Here is a 12,134-nt window from a genome sequence, read left to right as displayed (position 1 = left end):
AGTTTTTAGAAAATGTACGAAAAAATTAATGAAAACATTAAATGAACTACATACCTACTTAAAAAGTCACAGAAAAAACTCATTGCCTCGAACTCGTGACGTCACGGGTGGTGTAATTTTAAAATTACGGAACATTAAAAATTCATAGCAATGATAAAACGATACATCGAGTGAAGATAAGTCCGCCACGTTGTGAAGTAGTTGGCGCGTTCGCCTACCATTCTGGAGGTTATGGGATCGATCCCAAGCAGGATGGACGTGAAATATTGATTTTAAAGATTGTTCAAACTGCAATATTTCATTGCTCCTGGACTGGCACCTGAAACGTAATACTGAATACCTTCTTCATGTCACAGATGATCAAAATACGGAGAAGGGAATGATGATGATGATGATTTTACAAGTCGGTCAGTGTTGGATAAAGTTGGACAGGTATCATATCGGTGTGAAATTAATACCAAATTGGATAAATAATAATCCGATACATTCCCCTAGGATATTATCTCCCTCGGGCGGAGCAGCGCTGACCCCCTGTCCCCATACCGATTCCATCTTGAAATAATAAACTTAATTCAGTAATAATAAATCGGATACTGATTGATTCTGTGATTCCGAGAAGAAAAAAACACCTTTGTTACGATGATAGAGAGAAAGATTTACATGTAAGTACGTATTACTCATTATCATCACCATCATTAGTAATATCAATATAAGTGTTCCTTATTTGGTCTCCACAATACGTAACTTTCATAGAAATATTTGATAGATTCAATAGATATTTCTTAGGAATCTTAACATTAGATGCAAATTCACTGACCTAAACTATACATCTTGTAAAACATGTCGTCTATGGCGTCCTTCACGATATATTGACTGGACGTCTAGATAGCCCAACTCTGGACTCAAAATGAGACTTTAACACTCCTGGCTACCGTACTCGTCACACATCTAACTTTTTATTCCATGTTCCATCTGTTTGTACAAACTATGCCCAGAACTCTCCACTTGTGCGCTTTGCTAGAGGGTATAATTCAAACTTTCATTATATTGACCATTTCGATTGTAAATAAATGATTTTCAAAATGCGAGCTCTAAAATAAATACTCAATGCGTGCCTATAACTCTTTGTTGATATTTCACATTGTTTATGTTCGTTTACGTACTCTACTCTATTTAACAATTAGGCGAAGAATAGGTATTTCACAAATCAGCTATTAATAAATATTTCTTTGTTAAATTTTTTACTAATTATACTTTCAGTATTCTTTTAACATAATCACAATCATTAAGATTAATAAGTTATACAAATTTGGCATAGTAAATATATTTAAAAAAAACGGTATTAAATACCATGGCAGGTGGCAAAAACAGTATTAAACACCATACAATACTTGTTTACAAATACACACCCTCATACACACACCCCCCTCCTTCTCTTTCACACACACACACACCCATCCTCTCTTTCATACACACACACAAATTGTTATTCTATACCTACTTGTTTGTGTATAATTTTCAACCAGATTTTTTTTTTTTTTTTAGTTTTATAGAGTCTTTATTCAATAAAATATACATATTATTACAATATTAATACATTTTAAAGAAAACAAAGTATTGAGATATATTTTGTCCCGATAAACTATTCAATAATAGTTTGTCATCGGGTGCTCAGACATTAGTTTTAATTAATAATCAAATAAGAAGAGTACAGACATAATACTGTATACGTATAAAATAATAAACATAAAAATAGTTTAAAGATTTCTTCGATTGTAGGTATATATATATATATATATATATATATATATAAGCTACTCGTATATTACTGTTGATATCCTAAATAAATTTTAAAAAAAATTGCTATAACTTGAAGAATTCAAAAATGTTTCACATAGATTCGTTCAATAATAATGTATCGCTTTTGATATTTTTGTAGATCTACATTTTTAACAGCAGATTGTTTAAAACAAGACATGTACAATATGCGTTTTTATATTCATCGATTAATTTAATAAAAGGTAATTTCATATGTACATTTAAATAATTTATTTTATTCAGCACTGACACTGTTTTTCAATTTTTTTAAATCTGTAATTTATGTTTTGATTTATGTGAATATTTCTGTTTTGTTATACTATTTTTCATCACTTGTAGATAAAACAAATAAACAATTTCCCTTTCCTACCCAGTGGTGCATAAGGTGCTGCATTGATAAACCAAATGCAGCGTATTTCGTGTTACATGAAGGTAGGGTGATCAGTCTTACCTTTCAGAAACAAGCGCTACTCCGAGGCCAAGATAACTGCTTGTTGAGTGTACTCGCCATAATGATTCCTGGGAAAAGATGACCAAAGTGATTTCCCGTTGCCTTCTCTGGTGGATTTTTCTGTCGGGGTTACCTACCCTTAGCTGGTTGGTTCTGGTTTGGAGGCGCCAGAAACTCGCCTTTCATCCTCTCGTTATCTGCTGTGATCACACCGTTAAGAGTGTGATCCCATTTATTTATATTTATTTATATTTATACTATTACAGTGTTTGTATTATTTTTTTATACAGAATAATGTTCTCTCACTGGAGTGTCTCGTCGTCCCGTGCCGAGGAAAACATTTTACAATAAGTGAAACATGCCTTAAATTAGTTATTTAACATAGTTAATATAATAAGAAATTAAAAACGTAATCCATCTAATTATCATCTTTAACATAATAAGCAATATAAACTAAATTAATCACAAAAAACATAACAAATTCATATAGACATTTAGACCAAATTTTATAAACCACTATCTATTTCTTAATAGCAATTTTATACTTTGAGTACTTACTAATTGTCCTCGTGTATAATGGAAGTAGATTGTACACTTTAACCGAGTAGTAGGCCAATCCTCTTTGACCAAATGTCGTATTCATTTTTATTTGTTTTTGCAGCATCGGGGTGGAGTTTCTAGTAACTCTTGTATTTGTGAAATGAGTTATGGAAGGTTTGCCCTTGCGACGTGGACGCTAACGAGTTGGACTAGTCAGTAGTGTTGCCGGTGGAATGCAATTGGGCATTCGCAGCATTTAATAATATCACACCCTCCAGCAAGATGTGACTCACTGCGACCCTACTGACGGTTCGAACCCCTCATATGATTTAAAAATTCAATTTTGGGGCCATTTTCAACCAGTTGCAAATAACTCACTATTAGAAAATAGGAATAAAGTTGGGGTAGAGTGGGTATTGAACCTCGGATCTCTGATCCGTGAGTCCGAAACACTAGCTACGGGATCACAACCCGATTCCCTCCTTGATTTCGTACGAAAAGTGATGACATCACAAGTTTGACGTTATATGGTTGGATTGTTGACAAACATTTTTTTGAGAAAGGGAAAATCAATTAAATTTTTAGCCAGTCAAGTCAGGTTATTAAAAAAAATCCAATACGTATCATTCATTTTGCGAAGACGCTTTTTCGTTAGTTACCCTCTCCCACTCATAGAAAATTGACTGACCGTAGAACATTATCAACATTTTAATTTTTCTTAATATTAAATTTATTGTATGTACGTACAAAGTCCGAATAGCGCTGTCGTCAGGTTTTAAGCGGGCATTAAAAAAATGACAGTTTATTTGATATCGTTCAGAATAGACCGTAGCTTTCAAGAAGTTACAGCTTTCCAGCAGATTTTGAACGCAGTGCTGAGACAAGTCGACAAGTGTGACAACTTTTTAAAAAAGTGTCAAAATATTACATACCATGACATAAAAATAATTCTAAATTCTCGCTTTTAAAAAATATTCCACAGGAAGCGCGATTTTTCTTTTCTCGCTCTTCTCCTAGATATATCTTTGTAACTTTTTCCGCATCGTCTTCTAAGTGGAGTATGTGTATTGTGTATATTAATTTATCGACGCCTCCATGAGACCCATCGCCAGCTAGCACTCTCGTCTCCTTCTGATAAACTGTCATCGACGGCCTTTCTGGACGGCGCGGCGGGGGTCTGTATGTGTGAAGAAGAGGCAACTCGGGTTAAGGCTCTCCTTAGGCGTCCGCAGCATGTGCCCAAGCTAGGTCCACCTTTCTTTACCAGATCTTCTTTACAAACCGAGAAATTTGAGATAGTGTATAGAACTATTTTAAAACAGAGATCTTCACAATATTATTTACCGTATTTTGCGGATGATAAGGCGCACCCCAAAATGTATCTATCAATTTTTGGAAAAAAAATTTTTTTTAGGACGATAAGACGCACCTCAATTTTTGTTTGAACTTTCAGAGTAAAAAAGTGCGTCTTATGGTCCAAAAAATTACGGTACGTACCTACCGAATTATTTGCCAACTAATGTAACTACACCTAACCAGTTGAATCAATATATGTAATATTTATTCCCATAACAGTGCCTAACAAAATTAATAATTAACAAATGTCCAAAAATTGTAGAGCAGCTGGCATAGTCATTGATAATTTTTTTTGAAATGTTTCGTAAAAAATTACATTTATCTGCATATTTAAATAATTAAAAAAAAGTATTATACCTACTATAAAACATAAGGAAGCGGTTCTTTAAAACAAATTATTTGTTTAAAGACTATCAAACTAAGCCCAAATTAAAAAAAAAAAATTATGGATCCTGTTATCATCGCTTGTACTTTTGAAATTATTCCGCCCGTGACATCACGAGTTGTCGTCGGTGAGTTGTGCTGACATTTAAAAGTAGAACCCTGTAGCTATCAAAACACACACACGTTGGAAAAAACTAGCTACCCGGAAACCGGCAGTTTCGCAACACATAAAAACGCTGAACTTGATTGATGTCAAGAACCTGTGATGTTTCGAAGTAGTTAATTTTTATTAAAACGCTTTTTGTTTTCATATATTTTCTAAAAACTTCGCAATACAATTAAATGCTCTAATTTTTACCGCGTGAAGGAAACCTTGTTTTATCCAATTTCCTGTAGCACTGAACTTCCCCATTCATGTAGGATCAGGGTCGTATCGTCGGCGGAATTTCGAACACAATATACTGTATTTGAATCGGGTTGTGGTCCCGTGGCTAGTGTTGCGGACTCACGGATCAGAGGTCCGAGGTTCATACCCCACTCTACCCCAACTTGATTTCCATGTTCTGATTGTGAGTTATTTACAACTCGTTGAAAATGGCCACCGAAATTGAAATATTTATGTAAATTATAAGAACGCTAATATTTATTTAAAAAAAACCTACTTTATTATACCTCGTACAAATTAATGTAGTAGATACCTACTCAGAATTTTATTTTACTAGCGATGAAGAAAAAAAAATACCAAGCTCTAAAATTAGGCAATGAGAAAGGATAGAAAAATTGATAGTACTTCTATCAATATTTTTAAATTTACGTCATGTTTTTCATCAGCAAAATAATAAACGGATATTTCGTAAAATAACAAAATCACTAAATTTTCCGATTCACCGAACTGTACACGTGTAGAAAATAACGGAAAAAAATAAGTTGAAAAACTAAGCGAATACTATATAATTTAGTTTTTAAAGAGTGTAGAGTTATTATTGTATTGTTATTGAAAATTTATTTATTTGTGTAGTAAACAATTATGATGACTTAAAAAAAAGGTAATCTTAGAATTTTATTCAAAAAATTAAATTGTGTAGTATGTACTTGTTTAACATTAGATAAATAAATTTTGCATGAGACAAACTGTAAATTAGGAAAAGAGGGTTGACAATTGAAAATCAGCATACATATATTGGAAGGACTAATATCTAAAAAAAAACATATTTAAAAACCATTAATATTTAGGTATATAGAAACAAAAACAAGTATATATAAATACAATTATATTGCTCTCTTGAACAATTTACACTTTGTCTTTACAGCATTTCAAATTTATATATAAGATGTAAATTAGGGGTGAAATTTATAAGTACGCACAGGCGTAAAAATACATAATAATGAATAATAAAAAAAACTTCACTACTAAGAAGAAACTTATCTAACAAAAATTTCCGATCTTTGGGAATTTTGAGAAAATGTGTGCGCATAAGTGAACCGCAGAATGAATGAAGAATGCGCATGTCTTTATTTCAGTAACAGTAACTGTAGAACTGACACGAGCTGTCTTCAGTATCCGATGCTTGGAGATGATAAATGTTCGCGTTCTTGGTGCTTGGGACATTCTGATGCGTAAATTCGTAATGAAGGTAAAAGTGATTTGAGAATTCGTGTTCAGTAAGCATTTTTCAAAGAAAATTAACATTAATATTTATCGGTGGACTTATATCCAATCGATTCCCCTTTCTATTACTCAGTAGAGTCAGGTGTCAAAAGAGCTCATTCAGGATTTTGGGAATACAATTAGCATTTGGTTTAAGCTTAGTTTTGCATTACAGCCACCTTTGTGACATCAATTATCAGAAAACCAATATTTTATGGCTAAATTTTTTTAAATCCCAAATTTCAAACAGACCATGAATCATTAAGATTAAAAGATTTTTTACGAATTCTTTACCTGCATTTAGAGTTAAATTTATATTATACTTCAAGGTTTATTTATTCTGCCTATAAAATAACTAATTATCAATTTGAAATAGTCATCAGTCATGGAATTGACTACTTAGGCGAAAGCGCTCGTTGGTTAGTTCAAACAAAAAGTAAAACTAAAAACCAAAATGCCAGATTAATTGTATTAAAATTATTATCTAACTATAGAGAGATATCTACAAAAATTCTAAATGTTTTTCTTTCAGTCTCACCATCTTTGAATATTTTTTAATGGCGAACATCATAAAAGTATGCGTTTTAAAAAATTATGAATTATTGTTAATTTTCAAATGACATTATAATATATTCTTAATATGTGTTTGATGAATAGGTGTCGATTTAATAACTGTCTTTTAGCATCGGTAAAAAACTACTTGTAATTAATTCACGAAAAATCTTCATCTTAGGACAGGCTAAGCTCTACCCGGAGGACGCACCATATCAATGTAAAATGCACTGATGTTGAATTTAGAATTCCTGATAATATGTATTTAAATATATTATACATGTACACATGCAATAAATTTATAAATAAATAATGTAACATGTGAATGTCCCGTGGTTATCAAACAAAAAAGTCTCGTTTGATGGCAATAAGACCGATGGGATTGTTCGCTTTGATACAACGGATTGGTTGACATAATTTTCTGGAATATAAACCAATGGCGAAATAAAGACTCGATTATATTATAATATAAGGAAAATATATACGTGCACGGCAATGTATTTGTTATTTATGACAAGTGACAAGCTGAAATACTTCTCAGTGACATCAATAGTGTCACATCTCTGTTTGAGAATTGCAAGAACAACTTTACTAAAGACATGTCACTTCAGTCGGCTTGTAATACTTTCAAAATAGCAACTTCAAATCCTCTCTGGAAATTTGATATTTAGTAGTCATTGCCAAAAAAATAGGAAACTACCCGATAAATGGGTAGTTATAATACTAAGCGTTTGATATTTTATGTACGGCGTTTGATAATATTGTTTTATTAAAATAAATAAGTTTTTTTCTAAATTTTTATGTTACAAATACCTACATGTACTCCACTCATGCCAAAAAGCTACATAGAAACTTGTATGAAGAATTTTTCAAAATATTGTTAAGAATAATTTTAATTGATGTTATTAAAATAAACTACATACCACAATGGAAATATACAAGTAAACAAAGTTTTTATTACCATACGTGTAATCGCAATATGGTTATAAGCAAAAATTTCGATATTCGACTTTTAAGCCTCCCATACAATTTGTCTAACACGTGTCTAACGTAGAAATAAAGGAAAATATCACAAAAAATTATGTGATTTTAAATGCTTGTATTTCTTTTCAAAAACAAAAAATTAAGATTTCGCTGCCACCACTTTCATGTTCAATTTATTATCTTCAAATCATTACAACAAATTTTAGTTCAATACTTAGTCTTTATTGAGATCCCAGATACCTAAGTTTAGTCTAAATTTGAAATGGCGTAATCTGCCGGTCTAAAAGTTATTATATTTTAGTTATATAAAACTTTAAAGTATATTTTTTAATAGAAATACTTATAAAAATATTGTTTTTGTCTAATTTATGATTTTTTATTATTGTGCGATTTTTAAAAAACATTCGTTTTAAAATGGCAAAATCGTATGATTTCCTCATTTTGCGTGCGTTTTACCCGACTACAGCTTTAAATTAAAACTGCGACTTACGAAATTAACATTTTGAAAAGTGACGCGTCAAATGACAAAAAAAAAGTTTTTTAGTATGAATGAAACCGATAGTAAAAGACTATCGGTCTTTAAAACGATTTTCGGGTTCGTGGAGGGAGTGATTTCACATTGATACACATAACTGAAAGATTTTATTAATGCATTTTGTACGTGGGTTTAGGTTAACACTTTTTCTGTACTATGGTAAAATACCTATGCATTAAATAGGTAAGTAGGTACTGGTGAGTATTGCTGGCAATAATATAAGGGTCTTTCAACTTTCTCGATCCTCTGTCCATTATTATAGAGAGAAAGTTTACAGCTTTAAATACTTGGGAGTACACATAACTGAGGATGGAAGCATGCATAAAGAGCTCGCAACCCGCCTAGGAATTGCTGGAGCAACTTTTAACATGATGCGTGTTGTTTGAAACTCTATACTCGGTCAAAACGAAGTGCCGATTATTCAACTCTTGTATAATGCCAGTTCTTCTATATATGTGCGAATCTTGGCACCTTACCAAAGCTCAAAACACCAAACTTCTGAGTTTTGATAGTAAGTGCTTGAGAAGAATATTAGGTATAAGGTGGTTCGATTTTATAACTAACATTGAAGTCCGAGAACGGACGCAGCAGCCTCCTATAACGAGCGTCTTGAGGATGCGGAGGTGGACCTGGCTTGGACACGCGCTGCACATGCCTCAGGAGAACCTAAACCCTAGTTGCCTCTTCCTTAAACCTGCGGGATCACGCCGTCCTGGAAGGCCGTCAATGACGATCTTGAGACTTTATTCGGTGGAATTAAGGGGCGCTGGATTGACATGGGAAGAAGCGAGAGTGCTGGCTGGCGATAGGGTCTTCTGGAGGCAACTGGTGATGTCCACATGCTCCACTTACGAGCGGATGTGGAAAAGAAGAAGAAAAAATATAAGGGTATAAGCATAAGGATATCCTACACAGTGGATAATATATTGTTCTCAATAAAATTAAATTGCGAAGTGCCCCTGAAATAATTTACTGTACACAAAAAACCGTCTCAGTAATCGGCGCTTATTTTATTATTGTTGGTTTAAAAATCGAAGCAAAAGCCTTTCTTTAGCATCCATCTGAACCAACGCGTTGAAACATCCGCATCTTTTTTCATTCAACTCAAGAAAAAATAACTAGTAAATGTGCTTAATAATAATTCATATTTCTAATTATTTTGTTTCTGGCAGGGAAGTGTCTTCACGTGCGCTATAAAAAAACGTAAAAGGTGGCCTGTGACGGACGCGGACGGGCGGCAAAGAATGTCACAAGCGTTTTGCTAAGATATAGTTTCATGGTAAAAAAGTGTTTTAGGAATTTACCCAGATCTTGTTGACACTTTGTAATGAACAGCCATGCGACAAGCGACACATATTTACTGTCGCATTCCACCAATGTGTTTTAGAGATAATGAGTATTTAAGGAACACATGATACAGTACCTACAGTATCTACTCGTAGGCCTACCCAACTTTTTCCTGCGGGGGAATGAAGATACAAGACCCGACAGCGAAAATGATGTTTTTATTAAAATTACATATAATTACGCAGTTATATTAATGAACGAAAAAATATGTAACTAGCGAATAGATGAATAATGTGTAGGTACTAATAATAATTATTAGTACCTACACACTACCAATTGAATTGGTTCACCAATCGCAGCATATCTTATTCATTTTTGTTGCATGAAGGTGAGATGATCAATCTTACACTTTAGGAGCCAGTCCAGTGCTGGTATTCCAAACGCTCTCGTGGCCGTATTATCTAGTGTATTTACGTACAAAATACACGAGAAAAACTGTTCGTGCCGCGAGAGTGGTTCTGAATAGCACCCAGGGGGCTTTGAAATATTTTAAAAAATACCGTTTTAAATCAATATTTTATGTCAGCCATGCCGGGAATCGAACCCGAGACCTCTTCCGTGGTAGGCAAACGCGTGTACCAAAGGTCGACATGCGTACAAAACACGAGTAACTAATCAATAAATACATTGTAATCAAATCATATACATTTTTAATTCTTAATTATACTCTACTAATGTTTATAATATAAAACATTTTTATATTAAAAAGTCTCACAATTTGTCAAGACTTACTGAACAGCAGTTCGTCAGTAGGTGCTTATCACTAAGATCTTATCTTTATAAATATATATAATTCTTCTGTACGTGAAATGTCACTGAAACGGCTTAACCGATTTTTAGCGAAATGTAAATCTTTGCGCTGTGCGTGTTCGTAGATATTTAAATTTTCGATCAAATCTGTGAAAAAAAGTTATGTACATGAATCTTTTTTCATCGACCTACCAGGGTTGCATTCGATGAGAATGCATCTACAATAAAAATGGAAGTATGTTGTTTTTTACTGTTCACAACAACGTTCGCTTTTTATGGACCACAATCAGATTCTTTCCTTATATTCCTTATAATTTCTTCCCTTATTTAAACTGGATTTTTAGTTATACTAAAATAATATTAACTGACATTAAATACATTTTCGAAAATTGCATTCATAAATAAAGTGCACCCCTGTTGGTGAGAAGAGCCGAGTTTGACATTTGCAAAAATAATTCTTTATTTGAAAATGAATTGTTTTGTATTTTGGAATTCAACCATAAATGAGTACCTAGGTACCTACTTAAATTCAATATTTGAATACTTATAATTTTTAGTTTTGGAATTCAATCACAAACAAGTACCTAGGTACCCCCCAGAACACCCGAATTGAGAAGTGAAAAGGCCAGGAAAAAAACGAAGAAGAAGAAGTACCTAGGTACCTGCTTATCAATGAAAAGTCTTTTTCCAAGGTAATGGCAGTCAAGCCAACGTTGGGGCAGGACAACGTCTGTCGGGTCTGCTAGTATATATATATTTCATACATATTTTTACCCCTTATTCTATAACATGTCAGAAACCGTATTGCTATAAATATATATATATATATATACATAGAAACATGTAACAGATAGAAAATTTAAAACAAAAAATGGTTCAAATAAAAGAATTGAATAAAACAAAAAAACAATATAGAAAATCACGTTCCAAAAGTCAGATCTTCAGCATACGTTTCTCTTTTGAACCTGATAAAATTTGTTCATTTTCCACAAAAGAAATAGATTCAAACCTACTTTTGGTACACTTCCCGAAACAAATCAAGCTTAAAATTTTTAGTTGCTCTGCGACAGCAATATTAAATTCTAAATCAAACACCTTCCTAACTCCTTTCAGTTTAAACTAGGCAATCATTGTAACATGCTTTCAGCACTTTTACACACACAGGTAGCAGTGCGAACGGTGATTTTATTTACAGGTAAGCTATAAAAAAATATAATTTATTTGCACCTACGTAGTAGGTACATAATACAATGTAAGTTATATTATACACTATAAATTGCTATTTTTTTCTATGGTTCTGTGTGATATACAACTTCGTGATATATTATACTGTGTAGCTATATCATCCATTAATTCAACTCATAAATTATATAAAAGTTTACAATTCAGTCAGTGTTAGGTATTCTCAGAACGATTGATATGTCAACTGGCCGATTTGTTATAGAAATGAATAATGCCAAAAACGGCCGCGCCAAGCGCCACGTGTGTTGCGAGTCAAAAGTATCATCTCAAAGAAAAATAGTCTTTAAGAAATAATGTTTGAAATACTGTTTTCCAAATCGAGAATCTTCAAAGAATTTGTGTAATCTGCAAGTTAACTCTAGGAGAAAAATCCCGCTACTGGGTTTAGTATGTTCAAAATATAGTACACTTATTTGTATGAAGAAATAAGCTGGAGTAATCGGCTAGTTCCTTGGCTCATTGCTGGCGCTGGGGGGGCTTTATTAATATTTAAAGAAACATACAAATGGTGGTGATGATTTATAAGA

Source organism: Micrasema longulum, unplaced genomic scaffold (genome assembly GCF_059751315.1).
Source record: "Micrasema longulum isolate JH-2025_06_02 unplaced genomic scaffold, ASM5975131v1 h1tg000561l, whole genome shotgun sequence".
Lineage (NCBI taxonomy): Eukaryota > Metazoa > Arthropoda > Insecta > Trichoptera > Brachycentridae > Micrasema > Micrasema longulum.
Note: the sequence above shows the minus strand (reverse complement) of the source record.